The following is a 17519-nucleotide window of genomic DNA, read 5'->3' as shown; positions in this document are numbered from 1 at the left end:
CTGACCATGAGGCACCACCATGAGATCTCACTTAGAGATTCATGGAATTACGTCCTAAATCATACCAAAATCATGTATCACCAAACAAAAAATTATCATACATATCAATCTCATTACAATATATATAACCAACCATCCACTCAGGTTCCATTTGAAGATCATACCAAAGTCATCAATTCCAGCCACACAAACAAATCATGCATACATACTCATGTATTTCATACTTTAATTAGGGTAAACCCACACAATAAAACAATCAATCCTCGAAAACAAGGAAGGAAATATCACTAGAGCATGCACCAATCTCGCTCAAGCCGTGGCCCTCGCTCAGGCGAAAGAGACCCTTTGCTCAAGCTACAGGCTCTCGCTTAGGCAAGACTGCCATCAGAAAGCACTACAAGTCTCGCGAGCTCTTGCTTAGGCAAGCTTTCCTCGCCTGAGCGAGACTACTTTTCGCCTAAATGAGAGACTCCCTCGCTTGAGCTACTTTTGAAGCGAAACACATCAGGTTCCCACGAGTTCTCGCTTAGGCGAGCCCCTCTCGCCTGAGCGAGATGAGCCATCGCTCAAACAAAAGCTCTCTGCCTGAGCGAGAGCTCGAGCAGCAACCTGGGCCAACTTCTGCTATTCTTGCCTAGGCTAGACAAGCTCCCTTGGGTGAGATTATCAATCCTCGCCACTTTTTCACGAATGCAAAGCCAGATATTCATCCAAAACAGTAAACAATGCATTTTCATTTCATCATGAACACCATATAATCACCAGAAATGCAAAACAGAAATAAAAATAGGCAAAATGAATTATAACACGAAACCCTAACTTCCCTTACCTTGAAAAGCTACTGCTATTCTTGCCTAGGCGAGACAAGCTCGCTTGGGCGAGATTATCAGTCCTCGCCACTTTTTCACGCATGCAAAGCCATAGATTCATCCAAAACAACAAACAATGCATTTTCATTTCATCATGAACACCACATATTCACCAGAAATGCAAAACAGAAATAAAAATAGGCAAAATGATTTATAACATGAAACCCTAACTTCCCTTACCTGGAAAAGCTATTGTCAGGGGTTTTGGTACGAGCAGAGAAGCACCATAGCTCCTAGAACGATTTAACGAGCCGAGAAATAGCAACACCAGAACAAAACTAGGTTACCTAGAGGAACCCTAGCTGGAACCACGAAAGCAAGACTTAGAAAGGAGAAAGTACAATTTGAGAACTAACTTACATGAGATGGAAATGAGTTTTAAGCTAGCGTGACCAAGAAGGGGACCAAACCCTAGCAGAGCTTCTGTTGGGGGAAAAAAGGAGAGAGTAAGGTGGCTGTTTTTTTTGCAAGTGATTACAGAATGAGAGTGTTAGAGCTGCTTAGGGGTTTTGGGCACCCTATGGGCCAGCCTTAGGCCCATAGATTAGAACAAGCCCTTAAACATTGGGGCAGAAAAATAAACGGTTCTTACAGATTTGATATATAATTTTTTTTTTTAAATTTAACATGTATATATAGGGATCTTTTTAAAAATTTGAATAAAATTAGAGGACCAAATTAGGTATTAAGCCAACCTAAAATAAAGCAAATCACCAATCCTAAGATGCTTAATTCACTTCCGCAACTTCAAACATAACGACCAACACTTGACTCATTTTCTCTATACTAATATATATTATAATACAATTGTCATAATACATTTAGATGTATAATAAGAACACTAAATATCCAAATGTTTAAACTTCATATGTATTATGGTATACATCGGCACTATACTGCATACCTATTCATATTCATATGATTGTTCATAAATATTTATCCAAATCATAAGAAAACACACATTCATATAAAATAAAAAAAATCTAGTTAGCTCCCCTTACCTGAGAATCTTGCTTCAATGCTCTCTAAATTTCGTTCTTGGTCCAAACTTGCTCTAACCTTGGCTCTAATCCTCGTAGTGTCCCGTTTTAGTGCTCTGAATGGTTGTCCTCAACAATATCACTAAATTGCTTTGTTTCCTCCCTATAACACCCTCATCTTCTCTCCTTTCAGCCCATGGGTTTCCTGATCCTTCCCATTCATGCCCAAAGGGGTTTTGGCAAAAAAAAGATCCTATTTAGTGTCAACCAATGTTCAAACACACAACCACTTATTTAAAAAGCAAGTGCACAACCACTCCTAAAAGATTATAATAGCACGCACCATGGTCAAGCATATTATTAAAATAATAAAATAATTAAATTAACACACAAATGGTATCAACAAGACTCGAACCCCAAGTCTTCTCAACATGACCAAGTACTCTACACAAATGCTAATACTATTTCATGTGATAACTCTCCGCATTAATTGCCATAAAGATCCCTTCCATTGCATTTATATTAAATAAACATTTATTTATTTATTTAATTTTCCCGGGTCTTACCGTCTCTTTATTGGATTTATCATAATTAATTGACACCTACAAATACGGATATGTTTTGAACAATTTGTTCATAAGACAATGACAAAAAATATACAAAAAGAATGAAGAAAAAAAATTAAGAAACAAAAAATGATAAATGGTGAAAAATGAGTGTGCAACTTTAAATTTCTGGCCAATATAGTGGCAAATTCTTTGCAGATTGAAAAAATAGTGGTTGGTTTAATCAATGTTAAATTTGGCCTTAAGAAATTCGGAATTCTTAACTTATTTTGGCTTGAATATTGAGATTAAAACAAGCCTTCTTTCATTTCATTATGTTTCCTTTTCTATTTTAGTTTTAGTGATCAAATTCTAGTGTCATTCTGAAGTTTCACTTTGTGTGCTAACTTCTTTGAGTACCATTAATTTTTTGCTTATCATTTTTTGGCTATTCCATTCGAGTTATCTCCAATGAAATCTTTCTTTGGGTTTGGCAATTTCTTTTGTTAAGTATTCTTGTTTTATTTCTTGCCATTCTTTTAGTTTGTGTTGAATTTGGGTATAGGAAAATCCTTTCAAGCTGGACTTCTTCTAGAGGTAGCATCTTAGGGGGTGGAGATTCTAGAGAAGCTTCAAGCTAAGGGGATTTCTCTATGTCCAAGCTAAGGGGATTTCTTAAAGAGCATCCAAACACCAATTGCCAAGAGAGAGTGGAGAGAAAAAACACAAAGCAAGGGAGAAAGTTGGTCTCGGGTTTTGGCCATTTTTGGCTTGTAAAATTTGTTTTCCAAGTGCTTTCACATTGTAAAGGCCTAAGTTAATTGTCTTGGAAAATCCTTTGGTGTTCTTCCATCTTTTGGCTTTGTGACTTGCTTGTAATAGAATTGGTGTAGTTGGTGAATGTGTCTTGTTAGCCAAAGCTACAAGCCTCACCTTAAATTTTGTTTAGCTTTTTCTACTTTACACTTTTTAGGTGGCTTGGTTAAGATATCAAATTCTCAAACCTTGCTATCTAGGGGTCTGTTTTAGTGTGTAGTCCTTTGTTTGTTTTATTTTTCTTTGAATCATGTCTTTTAATTTTAAGAGCACATATTCTTTTGAAAGTGGTCAAGTAAGTAGTAAGGTAAACTCTGGCTAGGTAAGATTTGGTCAAGTAAGCAGTCCTTATGACCCACCTCCCTTACCAGGGAGTGAACTTGTGAAAACTTAAGACTGTCATTATCTAGAATACCTTCTCACTATAGTGTAAATGAATATGAGCCTAATGAACCCACTTTGGAACAAATTACCAAAGAGCTTAGATCCATTAACAATGGAAAGAAAAAGAGTCTAACTAGAGGAGACTTGATAATGTCAACAAAGAACTTCAACTTAGTATCATAATCCAAGAGCTTAGAGAACTTAGAGAAGAAATGCAGCAAGGAAAATCCAAGGGAAATAGGAATGAAGAGTCACCTTATGAAGAAGAAAAAGAAATGGAGTTGGGAGAATATTATCAACAACCTTCTGCCATGAGGAGGCAGAGGAACACATACACCCCAAATGAATTTAGGGTTGACTTGCCCTACTTTTATGACAAAGATAATGTTGAGGTCTACTTGGATTGGGAAATGAAGGTGAATCAAATACTTGCTTGCCACCAAGTTAGTGAAGAAAGAAAGGTCTCTCGAGTAACCCTTAGCTTTCAAGGGTATGTTATGTATTGGTGAACATCCTTAGTCCAAGAGAGACTTTGTCCTAATAATCATGCTATTGAGTATTTGAATTTATCTAAAATATGCCCTTAAGAGAAGACACATTCCCTCCTATTATAATAGGGAACTTTTGGACAAACTCCAAAGACTTCATAAAAAGTCTATGACTATGGTAGAGTATAGACATAAAATGAAGTTGTTCATCATGAGGCCAGTAATAGTTGAGCAAGAAGACATATCCATAGCCATGTTTTTGAATGGTTTGAAGCTGATATAAGAGATAAAGTTGAGCTTCCACCTCATCGAGATTTGAATGATCTGGTTCAAATGTGTATTAAGGTAGAACAACAACTATTGAGAAGATCTTCTTCCAAAAGAGAACAAGCTCATTGTAGGTCATTTGTCAAGAAAGTTTTTAAGAAAGAAAGGGAAGAACCCTTCAAGGATCTAGCCAAGGAAAAGGAAAAAAGACAAGGGTGAATCATCCACACACACTAGTGATATCAAGTGTTTCGAAAAAGGCCACACAACAGCTCAATATCCCACCAAAAGGACCATCATCTTAAGGGCCATTGATCGTTAAAACAATGAAGAAGAGTCAAGAACTAGTGAGAGTGAGAGCTCGCGAGAGTCAAATGGAGATGATACATACCCATGTGAAGGAAACCTTCTCATGTTAAAAGGTTACTTAACAACCAACCTAGTGTTTCACAAATCAGACATTGAGAGAGCATATTTCACACAAGATGCAATGTTTCAAACAAAGTGTTTTCTCTAATTATTGATACTGGATCGTGTTGAAATTGTTGTTGTAACACCCTGATTTAGGGTGTCACGAGCAATAATAAAACATACACTTCGTAGAAAAACAACGGAGATACAACTTTAATATTATCTTTAAACACGTAAGTCAAATAACAACAATAACCTAAAATAAATTACATTGCATTTGATATTTATTCGAAATAAAGTTTAATAAACGAAAACCCCAAGTTTATCTCATTCTCACGTGAATTTATAACATGTTTGACACACATGTATTATCACCTGCTCTCATATAACACACATTATGCAATCATCACATACACATAAACACACAAACACACAAAACAAACAAATAAGGATAAGCTAACCACAAATAATGATGTATAATGTTTTTTCATCAAAATAAGACATTGCAAATAATATTAAACATCACATTCAAGTAATATACTTAAGTATTATAATCACAATCTCATCATACATAAATACAGTGACTATAATCTTAAGGAAAAGATCCAAACTATAACCCCAATGACATCCATCTATACCCGTGAATGATTTATCTTTTTGAACCAAAAGCTACCACCATGCGAAAAAGTCTTTACCTTATGATATATATTAAACATGCGATCACTTATATAAAAGAAACAAAGTTGTGATTACCATGTCTAAGCCAATAACTTTTATCCATAATAATAATAAAGATGCCAATGCCTTATAATACATGCCTTTTATATTATATACCTTAATATATAATATACATAAAATATCTTACAAAATAATATATACGTACATTTTCCGCAATTACTAACAAAATTATCTTTTCTTAACATTATAATCCACCACCAGACTTAAATAACAAAGGAAACTCATTCTAGTAATTTGGTACCCAATTAATAAAATATTACTATTATAAACAACAACAACAAGGAATATGGCATAAACCAAAATAAAAGATAGCAAATGCACCACTCCACTCTAAACCTGCTATACCCATGCAATTCACCACATGAGGGTTTCAATTTAAATTTAAAAGTAGGAGCAACAAGCCAAAAGGAAATTGGGGACAACACCTTGGTAGTCACAAGAATTCTAGGTTTTCTTCTCTAAATAAAAGAACTTAATCCCATCAAGGTTTCTAGAGATGGAAAATAAATCCGTTCCTGTGGGTATTGCCCGAATTCGTCCCCGTTTTGACGGGGAATCCCCGCATTGACTAGGTTTGGGTATGGGTATGGAGAATCCCCGACTTTTTCAATTGGGTATGAGGATGGGTGTGAGGATGTACATATCCCCGTCATAATACCCGTCCTTGCCAAATCTTCATCCTCGTTTAAATTATTAAAATATTTACAATTAATTAAGTAACCATATATATATATATATATATATATATATATATATATACTTTCTATTTTTTATTTCTTCTAATTATATGGTTTGTCATGAAATTCATTCGCATCTCCATTATATTTTTCATCTTATTATAACTTATATGTAATTATGTTAAAACTATTTATGTTAATTAATTTTTTTTTATGTCTCACATTTGAATATTTCTATTATTTTTTAATATTTTTATTTATTGTATATTTTCTTTTCACATGAGAATGTTTAATACTTTAATTTAAGTGTTTAATAGCAAAAATATTTCATTCACTAGGTAATATAAAAAAAATTCTTTACTTATTATTAATAATTTTTATTTCATCTTACGAACTCTTTTGTTTCGCTAAAATAATTTTTGTTATTTCTCAACCATTAAGTATGTATATGTTGATATTTGAAAAGTTTTCTTTGATCTCTAAGGTATTTTTCATCTTATCGTACCCTTAATTATACATTTGTTCACCTTTGTGCAATTTCTTTTAATAGTCTCTCAAATTATTTCTAAGACACATATTTGTTAATTTTTTAATATTTTTATTTGTTGTTTATTTTCATCATGTAAAATACTATTTTGATATATTTTATCCAACTATTTTTTATTTTCTAACTCATTATCAATCATACTGTAATTTTTTTACTATAATTGTATAAATAAATTTTATTTACTACAATATAAAAATTTAATATAATTGCCATGAATATTTTTTTATCACTATCCAACATATATTTGAGTTCGAAAGATATAAGATCTATGTCAAAATTTTATTATTATGTTTGTTATTTGTTCTTTGCGTTATTTTGATCAAGTCATGTATTAGTGTATTTTATTAGTGTATAAAAAAAATTCATTAGAATTTAAAAAATTGAAGTAAACAAAATTTAAAATATATTTTAATTTTAATATTTGATTTTCTTTTTATTTTTTTAAAAATATTTTTAAATTTTATCAACTAGGTTTCATTAATGTTTGCAAATTTAATAAATGTTTGGTTCTCATGAAACTTTATTTGGTATTCTAGTCTAAAATGTAAACAATTATAATTTATTTCAAAGTATTTGATATCGAAGAAACAATTATCCTTCCAATATTGAATATTTGATAATATTATGTTTCCTTTACCATAATTTTTTATTATTTTATATAAATTAATTAAAATTAATATTGAAGTAGTAAGAAAACGGGTACAGGTATAGGTACGAGAATATACTCGTTATTCGGTGGGGATGGGGATGGGACAAAAGTTTCATATCTGCTGAGTTTGGGTATGGGGAAGGGTATGAATTTTTTCTACGGAGACGGGTATAGGATAATGAAACCCATCCTCGCCTCGCCACGTTGTCATCCCTAAAGGTTTCAACACACCCAAGTATAGAACCCCATCGTTAATGCTCTACACCCCAATTAAGAAAGCTTTGAAAAAAGAGTGGAAAGCCCAAAATTTGCACTTAAAAGCTAAGTAAAGCATTGCATTTAAACCCTTCCTAACGTTTGTTGTCCCTTCAAAGAAAAACCCATGTTTTAACACCTTAAAATATATGGCAATTTATTGAAGCATGTATAATCCCACACAAATGAATGAAATGTAAACCCCTGTAGAACAGAAGTCTCTCTTAAAGCACTAAAACCAAGGTATGGAAAAACTAGTAAAAAAAAGAAATTGCACCCCAAACATACTAGGTTATTCAATGTACCCCATTTGATTACACTAGCTACTAAAACTCTCGTTAGCCATTTCACGCACCCTAAGCTATCAACCCGTCCATGCACTATACACTACCTTAAATTACACCACCAAACCAATGTAACTTCTGCACCATAAAAGATAATTATATGCATGTTTTGGACTTTCAAACAAAACCACAAACCCTATGCTAGATTGTCTATGCACAAACATGCAACCTGCACCTACAAACATAACTACTGGAACTAAACTTGAAATGGTATAAAGTAGTATAAAAGTGATGAAAGTTACTATAACTCAATGTAAATGCAAAGAAGACCCATGTGAGACCTAAATACCACTCTTCACAACCATAATGTGACCCTCATGCACATATACAGTGAATAAATTAACGATTATGCTTATAAATGTCTTCCATAAAGCACCCAAACATGAGCCATGATTCATGCACACATGAAGAAACCACTCGGCTAACCAAGTTTCAAGAAGAGTTGGAAAGGGAAAAGAATCCCATGAAACTCATGCATCCAAACAAAACCACACCTAACAAACCAAGCCTAGAGATAATTGAAAGGAACCCAAGCCAAAGGAAAAACTGAGAACACCATTACAGAAACCCTAAGGGTTTTAGGATGCACGGATTTTGCTTTTCAAAATAGTGAAACCTGATTCACGGTCCAAGAAAACTTGCGCAAACTTCACACCAAATAGATCAACATATGACTATCCAACTCTAGGCATACAATTTACCTAACACATTATACGATAACGCTATGACCTCAACCATGTGGTTGCTCTAAAACAACACTAAACTAGAAACCAAATTGCAGGCCATGAGTCTTTCTTAAGCGTCGCACATGATCAAGTGTAAACATGAACAACAACAAAATATAAGAAAGAAAACAGGTCTAGCTTCATTCATCAAGCAACAAGAAAACAAGAGAAGAAAAACAAGATCAAGTTCCCCTACCTTGTGTAGAAGTTCCTCCAAGATTTACGTTTCTCCCGCAGTGATGAAGGATTATCTTATTCCTTTTTAAGATTATTGAATATGGTATGACTTGATTAAGAAAGCTAAGTGAAATCCCCACTGCACATTAAGATAGCAAGCTATCTAGATGTGAAGGTTCCTTTCACAAAGCTCAAGAGAAGAAGATGATGGATTGATTCAAAACAAAAAGGAAATGGAAAGCACATAAACCATAGAAAACCAAGAACAATTAAAGGAAGAAGAAAACATAAAATGGAAAGGAAAGGAATGGTAAAAATGTGAGAAGCACGCCACTACAAGGCTAGGCTAGAAGCCATGGCAACCTTGAAGATGAGTGGATGTGTGCCGCCACTTGCTATGCAAGATAAGGCTTAGAAGTATTCACTCCCAAGGGAGGAAACTCTCACAAATGGTTGAGACACAAGAGTGTTTTTACTTCAAAATGTTCAACCCTTTTACAAGTGGTAGATCACCCCTTAAATAGAAGAGTTTAGGGGCCTCTAAGAAAATAAAAGATACTTAAGGATGTCTCTACAAAAACCTAACTCTAGCTTCTAGAAACTAGGTCAAATAAGGTTACAAAAATGAGAGACAAAAGAGCTAACTATGGTGTGTGCAAGGATAATTTCGTTCTAGCACAAAAGGAGACAAAGAATGTGTCTCATATGTCTCCAAAAAGTGGCCAAAGTGTGCAAAAAACAAAGGAGACCAAAGGTACATAGGTACACTTGTTTTATGCCTTTTACTTTATGCTTTATGCCTTTGCTTTACTCTCTCCTCCAAATCATTTATGCTCCCCAATCACCATGTGCCACCTAGCATTGCTTTCTTACTCCTAATTAACCTACAAAGCAAATAAACATAGATTAGCATGTTGGCTTAAGTCAAGTCAACTATAGTCAACAAGTCAAACCTAGTCAAAGGTCAACAAGTCAACTAAAGTTGATTCAACTAAGTCAACTTAGGGAATCAAAAATAACAAATACAAATGAAAAGGATGAAGGATTAATGAACTTCCTTTCTAAACATGTTTAGTCTTCTTAAGCATGTGCCTTCATCCTTGGTTGGGGTCAATCCTTCATCACGCAGCCTCACCTTCACGGTTCATTACACACCTTTAAACAAACCCTATTTGCTTCTATAAAATACCTTAACAATCGTCTCCCTTCAATTATATAACCCTAACCTTAACTACTCTCCTCAGTTGAGATTCTCTTAACAAAATAAAATCATATATATCCTTTCAATATCTATGGCAACAACGTGACCTAATTTAACCAAAAAGCAATGAAGAGAGAGAAAAAAAAATTAATATCCATCTTAAGACTTTTTATGGTAATAGGACCCGAACCTTTAAACTTTTGCACACAAACGCATAAACCAACCACCAAACTAATTGCTTTCTCATTACCTAATACATATTAAAAATTTATAAACACGCGTATTCAATATTAAATATAATATTAATAATTAAAATAAATAAAATAATAATTAAAACTCAAATAATTATCTTATACTTGATAATTCAATTAAATAATTAATTTAAATAAATCAACAATCTTAATCAAGTCATCAATGTATTTCTTTTTATTCTATTTTTTTCAGATTTACTATTATAGCATTAGGTTGGTTGAAAAAATGAATTTAGTTGTAATACTTCATCCAAACCCTTACAAGCTTCATTGGCTCAATGAAGATGGGGATATACAGTTAAAAAGCAAGTGAAGGTACAATTCTCCATTGGAAAATACAAAAATGAAGTTTTGTGTGGTGAAATACCCATTGAGGCTTGTCATATTTTATTAGGAAGACCATGGCAATATGATATAAAATATTCCCATGATGATCTTACTAATGAAATAACCCTTCTCCACAAGGAAAAAAGTATGTGCTTTATCCTCTTTCACCTAATCAAGTGGTCAAAAGGGAAGAGGTAGAAAAAGAAAAAAGAAAAATCAAAACTCCCAAAAGGTAGTTAGTCAAAAGTCTGAGGTGTGGGAAAGTAGTGTTACTTTCCACAAGGTCATTCAACATGAAGCTCTTTTAATACAAAAATCTTTGGAAAATACTCTTCATTTTGAACAACCTTCATACCTCTTATTATGTCAAGGAACACTAACATTTCACATGTAGTGAGTCTATACCTAAGCCATTATCTCCTTCCATAACAATCTTTTAAAGAAATTTGATGATATATTTCCTAAAGAGGGACCCATTGGGCTTCCTCCTTTTAGAGGAATAGAGCATCAAATTGACCTTGTGCTTGGGGCTAGCCTACCTAATAGGCATGCCTATAGGACCAATCTACAAGGAACTAAATGTAAGATTTAAAGGACTTTCTTAGCCAAGAATGGGGGATTGAATTGGCAGTAACTGAAAATTAGGTTTAACTCAAATTTATAAAAAACCTTTACTTTAAATTAGATTAACCAACAAATTAGCATGCAAGCACTATTGGAACACATTGTAAATCGATTGAGAACATAGTTAACAAATTAATTTCACTTAACAGATAGTCAGGCAGATAGACCAATGCAATTCAATATATTAAAACATCCATTCAACGGATTAAAATACTAGAAAATTATGTAGAAAACACAATTGATGATAAACTAAAAAATAACTTGCACAACCAATTAAGATTGATTCCAATCTTTATATTATATCAATTCACCAGAATACCACAAAAAGATTGATTGAACCAGCTTTCTTGAAACCTTTTATGATGTAGGATTATCTTGTTCCTTTGAGAAGATTAATGAATACGGTGATGATTGATTAAGAAAATCAAGGAAATCCCCACTAGACATTAATATAGCAAGCTATCTAGATGTGAAGGTTCCTTTCCAAAGTTCTATAGAGGAGAAGAATGGATTGATGGAAATTAAGAGCCAAAAGGAAAAACATACAATAGAGAAAAGAGAAACCGAGAAGAGTAATGAAAACTTAAAATGAAAAGTAAGGAAAGGGGAGGGATGGAGGATTCACGCCACTACAAGGCTAGGCTAGAAGAAGCCATGACAACCTTGAAGATGAGTGGTGCGCCACTTGCCAAGGAAGATAAGGCTTGAAAGAACTCCACTCCCTAAGGAGGAATGCTCTCACAAAAAGGTTGATACACAAAGGTGTTTAATTTCTCCAAAATGTTCAAGCCTTGTACAAGTGTTAGAGATCCCCTTAAATAGACAAGTCTAGGGGCCCCTTAGCAAAACAATAAAGTAGAAGAATTACAAAATAAACCTAGCATGTTCTAGAAGGTAGGTCAACATATGGTGCATATGGATGAATTCTCGACCAAGCCATCTAGGTGGCAAGTCTTCACGGCCAAGGCTCCGAAAGGAGGCTTCTAGAAGTTTCTAGAAGTCTTGGTGTCTAAGGCATGTGGGCCGCCCCCTTTCTAGATGCTTCTAGAAGGTCTTGCTCCTTCTCTCTCCTCCTTAATGCAACAAGTGTCACCTCTGTGGTCCCCCCCCCCCCTTTTTTATTCCTACAAAAGCAAATTAAGGTATATTAGCATGTTGGTTTGAGGTTAACTAATCTTAGGTAAACAAGTCAACCCTTAAGTCAAGGTCAACAAGTCAACTCAAATAGTCAATCACAACCAACTTCAAGAAATTGAAACTAGAGAAATGCAAAATAAAGATAAAGAGTATAATGCCTTCCCTTTTGTCATACTCCTAATGATCCTCCTAGGGTTGGCCTCCTTGGGACTTGATGAGGTGGTTACATCTTCATCATTTTATGAAAGAACAAATAAGAAGAGGAAGAATAAATAAATGCAAACATAAATTTTTTTTATTCACTCAAAACTGAGCTACATCTAGTTTGTCAAGGCAAGCTTAGCTTGACACTCTATTACATCAAAATTTTTAAAAAATCCACCAAGATTACACTTTTGAAAACGTGAAACTACACCCAAAGCCTTGAATCTCACAAGAATCTCAAAAAAGTACAACAAGACTGCCACCTGCAAATCTGGAATCACACCAAACAACACCCATGAACTTAAGAAATACCAAACCTTGGTGATGACTCTCCCTAGCCAACTAAACCTCTTTCTCTAAGTCTCTTACACCAAACAAAATGCTCGAAGATTGTAAAGAACATGATGTAGGTTCATTTTAGTTTTATGAAATATGTTTTTTGATGTGTTAAGAAAACTTAGAGAAAATCCCCACTGAACATTAAGATAGCCAAGTTATCTAGATGCGAAGGTTCGCTTCTAGAGGTTCTAAAGAAGGAAAGTGATGGTTTGATCAAAGAAACAAAAGAAAATAAGCATTATAACCACATAATCAAATGGAAAATGAAGCAAATAAAAGAAGTAAATGGAAGCAAAAAAGATGGAAATGGAGTAAGAGGACACACGACACTCTTAAGTGAAGACACAGAGGCCAAATTTTTCCTAGAGATGAGTGATTGATGCCACCACTTGATTTCTCTAGATAAGGCTAAAGGAGAGCCTCCTCTCCTTGGAGGAGAAGCTCATGGAAATGGTTGAACAACAAGAGTGTTTATACTTCAAAATGATAAGCCCTTTCACAAGTGCATGAGCACCCCTTATATATAGAGTTTTATAGGCCTCTAAGCAAAAACCACAACTTAAAAAGGGTACTTAACAAGTACAAAACCCTACACTCTAGAAAGTAGGTTAAATATAAAGCAATAAATGGAATAGAATGACAAGAAGGATTCATACGTAAACATGCTATACATAAAGCAAATTAAATCTAAAACACAAAGCTAACGAGTTCTAGCTCCCCTAACCTAGATTTCATTGCTAAAACTTGAATATTCTTGACTTTTTCCCTGCTCCCAATGGCTTGCCTTAGCTCTCTCCAATTAAGCCCTTATGCTTCAATCAATAGCACAAATTTCACTCTAAATTCTCTTTCCCTATTGTGCAGAACAATGGCAGCCTTCAACCTCTCTCTTTTCCTTCTAATTGGCCAATTACTAAGCCATAATGATGGGTTAATGGCTCAAAATGAAAATTCTTTCATTGATGGTGGTAATTACCAGTCAAGCACAATTATTAGATGGTTTTCCAGCCCCCCTTGATTACTAGGGTTTTTGGCTTTTCACATTCATGCCAAAAAGAATTTTGGCAAAAAGAAAGTTTAGTTTGAATCTACCAAGATTTGAACCCATCACCATGGCAATGTGAAGTCAATGCACAACGGTAAGACCCGGAAAAAATTAGAATAAAGGGAAACACATAGAAAAAAAATTGATGGATTATTTGAAATTGTGGATTTATTTTAAATTAAGTATTTTATTTAATTTTGATATATGATGAAATAATTAATTGATTGATTTAAGTTAAGTTAAGTGTTGTTTATTTATTTTAATTATTTTATGGAAATATTAAATATGGAATATAAATGTATATAAACAATTGGTGCTCTTTATGTCACGAGAATGCGTCTAGTTTAGTGGCTAGCGCTATGAATTGTGTGTGGAAGTACAAGGTTTCGATCACGGTAAGTTAAAAAAAGGACTTACGTTCTCTTATTTTATTTAACTAATTAATTATGGTGGATGGACAAGATAAGTTTATATTGTATTCGTTCACAATATATATATTGAGAAAGCTCATAGTCTGGTGGTTGTTGTGCGGGCTACTGGTGCGAAAGTATGTGTGTTTGAAACCTCTGCAGCCTATATTAGGTGTAATAATTATCTTATTTTTCTCTCTCTTCTTTCTGGTGGGGCCCATAAAACTTTTTCAAATTATTTTTTTCTCTCCTTCTCACGTTGATGCATGCAGTGCTTTTGAATAGATTCTCTCTCCTCCTTTAATGTTTAAAAAACGTGGCTACACCTGAAACTATATAACCAGCTTTAATTCGTTAAATATTCGTTGCTGCCATATAGTTTTAAGTGGATAAAAATGGTAAAAATCTTGTTTATCTTTTCCTCCCATATTCTCTCTTTAGTAGATAACCTAGGGTTAGGTTTGGGTTGATGATAAAACCCCTAGTTTTAGGTTTTTAAAGGGGAGAAAGAAGAGAAAACGGGAGGGAATGGAAGAGGAGCCGTGAAAAGTGAAGGTGGAAGCTGGGAGGAAAATGTTTGTGGAGTGTTGCAAAACCAGGTAGGGGAAGTTGACCTTTCTTCTTTTCTTTTTCGTTTGAAACTTGTTTGTTCTTGGTCTTTCTTCTTTCTTTATTCTTTGATTGTTTGATGAATAAATCCTTGAAGTGGTTGCTGTTAAATTGAATAGGTGCATGGTTGTGGGTTTGATTGTTGAAATTACGTGAGGAAGTGCATGGGTGTGAGTGGTCCTTTTGGGTTTCAAACCATACGTTAGGGGTTCAGTGCATGAATCATATGGGTTTAGGTTTGCTGTGTAAGGAGCATGAATTACGTGAGTTGTGGTTTTGTGCAGTTCGTTTTCTTTTTCCTTCACGCTGGTTGCTTCTTTCCAGGAATTTATTTTACGTGTAGGGGGAAGGATTCATGGGTCCAACGAGTTATTCTCTCTTTTTCCTTTGCTTTCACTAAGTTTCGGTTGTTCACATTTGTGGGATGGTTCGTTGCTTTCATCCATCTGCCATGATAGTTGTTCATGATATATTTTGATGGCCTTTTTGCATTGTTTTCATTTTGTTGTAGTACCTACAAGGATCCTCTTCATGATGTTTCTATAGAAATTATGTATGGCCCACATTGGGTTTTCTTAATTTTTGTTTATTCTCCAAAGACATGTGTACTTCCTTTCGTATGGTGCTACATGTGCTTTATTTTCATTCTTTAAAGCCTTGGATTGTTTTCTTTTTCACATGCACTTTCTGTCACGTAAAGTCATGGTTTGTGGTGAGAAATTGTGTAGTTTAGTGGTTCATGAGTATGCTCATGTAGTAGTTAGTGCAGGTGGGTGGTATCCGTGAGTTTTAATGCATGTGTGAGAGGTGTCAAGCATTGGTTGAGGGATGGGTGTATGTTTTTTCCTTGATTTTTTTTATGCACTTAGTGTTTGAAGCTTTCTAATTATAACGTGTGCAAGTTTCTTTTTCATTGCTTTTCTCTCTTTCTTCCTTTTTCCTTATTTCTTTCACGCAATTGTGAGTGGGTGCAGACCACCACACGTAAATGTGGTTCACAAAAATGTTGGTGGTGTGGGTAGCTCTTTGGTTTTCAAAACATGTTTCATACACCCTATTGTTATGAGATGACATGCATGAAGTTGTTTTCTTATTCTTTTTGGTTTTTTTTCCCGAAAGTTATTGTTTAGCATGATAATAAAATAATGCGATGGTACTATTTGGTTATCTATACTTATTAGTGTGACCTTGCTTAATTTGAATTACATATGTTTTCATGGGTTGCATGGTTATGAAGTTAAAATGGTCGTTGGAGGATAGTTACTTGTGTGTGATGTTATGCCTGTGTTAGAATGAATGTCATTAGTTGGGTTCGTTGTCTGAATGTTTTATTTGATAATTTGATGAGTTTATGTTATGGAGCTTTATTTCACATGCATGTTGCGGTGGTGAGTACTTTGTTGGCAATATGTAATTCTCATGTGTTGAATGTTAGGAGTGTTTTGCCTTGCTTGAAGATTTTTGGTGGAATTAAATGGTGTGTGAGGTTTTCCGTACCTAGAAACCCAATGGTGACTCCCTCACCTGTGTGAAGCAGTGGAAATGGGTCCTCTTCGCCTGTGTGAAGTAGTGGTAGAGGATTGGTTCGAGTGTTGTACCCTCTCACCTGTGTGAAGCAGTGAGGAGGGAAAAGATGTTTCACCTTATTTCGACTCGTTGCGAGTATAGTGCCCGATGTGCGATTGATCGACATTTTTACTCATAATTCCTTGAAGAATAAGGGAGACAGTATGGCTGCGATAGGTGGACACATCGAACCATTAGTTTCTAGGAAACTAGATGTTGTTGTGGGGTAAGAGGTCGCGGAAAATCAAAGCTTGATCATGATTACTATGTTCAGAATTCTAGATGGATTTAGGAGTGGTGTGATAAAACCAAAACTTGATTGTGATTGTAATGCTTAAGTGTTTTACTTGAATAAGATGTTTAGTATTACTTGTCATGTTTTATTTACGAAATTCTTTTATATATCATTGATTATGATTAGCTTACCCCTATTTGTTTGTTTGTGTGTTTGTTGTATGTGCGATGATCGTATAACATGTGTGTTATAGGGAGCAAATGATATTGTAGATAATTTTGACATGGAGTAGATTGAGGAGAGGCTGAGGTGGACTCATGATTTTTTATAATTTATTAGTTGTTTTAAATCAAATACCGAAGACTATAAAATTTCCTTTTGTTCAAAATTATTATTGGAAGTTCTTTTTTATAATTAACATTTTGAACTATGTAATTTAAATTAAATTATAAGTTTTTTTAGTACATTTTCAACAAAAATCTTTTTCCACTAAACAATGATAATTTTCTAACTTTCCATGACATCCTAAAATTGGGATGTTACAACAACCATTCAATCCATTCATGATTTGTGATAACTCCTACAAATCTAGTATTAATTTGAATGCGTCAACGACAGTGTTATCATTTTAGTTCTTATTATTATTTTTATTCTTTTGATTTGATTTTATTTTATTTATTTTTATCTTTTGTTTATCAA

The sequence above is a fragment of the Vigna unguiculata genome, chromosome 5 (genome assembly GCF_004118075.2).
Source record: "Vigna unguiculata cultivar IT97K-499-35 chromosome 5, ASM411807v1, whole genome shotgun sequence".
NCBI classification, from domain to species: Eukaryota; Viridiplantae; Streptophyta; class Magnoliopsida; order Fabales; family Fabaceae; genus Vigna; species Vigna unguiculata.
The sequence above is the reverse complement of the archived record's forward strand: the minus strand, read 5'-3'. Positions refer to the sequence as shown.